Source organism: Macadamia integrifolia, unplaced genomic scaffold, assembly GCF_013358625.1.
Source record: "Macadamia integrifolia cultivar HAES 741 unplaced genomic scaffold, SCU_Mint_v3 scaffold1907, whole genome shotgun sequence".
Lineage (NCBI taxonomy): Eukaryota > Viridiplantae > Streptophyta > Magnoliopsida > Proteales > Proteaceae > Macadamia > Macadamia integrifolia.
Genome location: NW_024868412.1, coordinates 21,941 through 23,802, shown reverse-complemented (window position 1 = coordinate 23,802; position 1,862 = coordinate 21,941). Strand labels below are relative to the sequence as shown.

General features: G+C 37.2%; 1 long non-coding RNA gene across 1 annotated transcript; it reads right to left on the bottom strand.

The window, feature by feature from the left end:
• Positions 1-360: 360 nt before the first annotated feature.
• LOC122065157 lies at positions 361-1,643 on the bottom strand. Its single transcript, XR_006135936.1, has 2 exons — positions 1,038-1,643; positions 361-785 (listed from the first exon to the last, which is right to left on the bottom strand). It is a non-coding gene; the product is annotated as an uncharacterized LOC122065157 (long non-coding RNA).
• Positions 1,644-1,862: the final 219 nt, after the last annotated feature.

Below are 1,862 nucleotides of genomic sequence, written 5' to 3'. Positions count from 1 at the left end.
CATTCTTTTATAATTAACAAAAAAGCATCACATTGGCTTTGAAGCAGCACATGGTACAGGCATTTTGTATAAGTGGTTTGGTTATTTCCCATTTGTCTCCATCTATTGGTGGGGAGGTATATGAAAGAACAAATCAGTGAATTGAAGAACAAAAAGAGCATTAGCGCAGTCGTTTGATTTCTGGGGAACAAGAGCACACTCCGGCTTTCTTCGCATGCTGGGGCAAAGCAACCTGAATACCTGATGCATTGCAGCCCCCAGCATTGCTCCAGAAAGATATGGCAAAAAATCCACGCACTCAAACACCCTTCAGGATCCACCTTTTATTTCATAAAGATCTCAATTCCAGAGGCCCTTATGGACAAGAAAAGTAGGATTTTTTATTTTGTTTACATTCGAAATAATAACATTGTGTTTAATAAAACCAATAAATTATGCTTAAATAATTACAGTGGGGATGATGATTGATGACAAATAAATAAAATTCAAGGCAATAAACTCAAACGAGTATAGTTTCATACATTCATCGACTCGATATCATTACCAGCTTTATATACAAACAGGGGAACAACCACAATCTTTCTACATGCCAAAACAAATTCAAAGGGGGGCTCATTTTCAGTACAGATAGGAAATGATAGGAAAGGGTTATCAGCGCACAAACCTATTGAAGAATCAGAAAATAGTGCACAGAGAAAAGCACTCTTTTGCAGCATCTCCTCACACGTACGAATTCCAAGAACATCCCTTAGAATATGTTCTGTGACCTTACCAATGCCCCCAATCTGTACACACAGTTCTTCAAAGGATGCATAAAATTTAAAGACATAAAACAGACAGTTTGGAAGAAAAAAAAACAAAGTCTACATTAGGGATAACTTGCATTTCTTCTTTCGGACAAGGTTCTTAAGGTTTTATTATGAGAGAGAACAAGTCCAAACAAAAGATTGGGAGCTGGGAAACCATCATGAGGGAAAAAGTTTCAATTACTAGCTAGTACTTTAATGGTGCTAATGCATAGAGGATACCAAAATTACCTTACGTATAGGGAGTGATGATATAAACGTCATGACAGCCATCCGGTCATCTGGTAGAACAAACTGTCCATTTGGCTTATTTATGTCTGAGCAAACCTACAAATAAATATAAGAGAATTTCAACCTCAAAGAACAAAATTTGTTTGAAGATCATTGAGATCAATCGAAAATGGCAAGAAAGAGAGAATTCATTATCTAAGTTTGATGTATGTCACAAGGCGGACATTAGTGGAAAACCATGCCACTGACCAGGAACTTCATATGCATCTGCAAGTGATTGTGCCTCTTCTGAGTTGCTAACAAGAGGTAAAGGACTTACTACTAAAGAGAAAATAGCTGATATATTAGATAACGCGAAGGCGAACGAAAGAGGAACAGAGAACTAATGTACTAATGACCTATGGCTGCTAAAAGTAGCTATACTCTGGCCTTTTTGTGCAACAGTCCACCAGAGCAGAAGAGAGGTGATGCGGATCCGGGTTCTAAAGGCTGAAATCGGATTGCTTAGGGCCTACAAGAATGACAAATGTTTCAATCTAGGCAAACCAGTGGCAATATTGTAATTTCTGGTACAATTTAGGAGCTTTTTAGAGTGAAATAAGTGACTTAAGGACTTAACAGGAATTAAATCCAAAGAGAAGGATCAGTTCTGGAAATAAAAATAGTAGTGGGACTAAATTGAAATAAAAAAAAATCATAATGAGGGTTATTTTGAGAATATCAGTGAATATGGTTTAAGTGTAAACAGGAAGAAGTATCATCTTCTACCTTAGGTCACAATGGAGAACAAGACCAGCGGTAACCCAAAACTTGTTGGGTATCGAT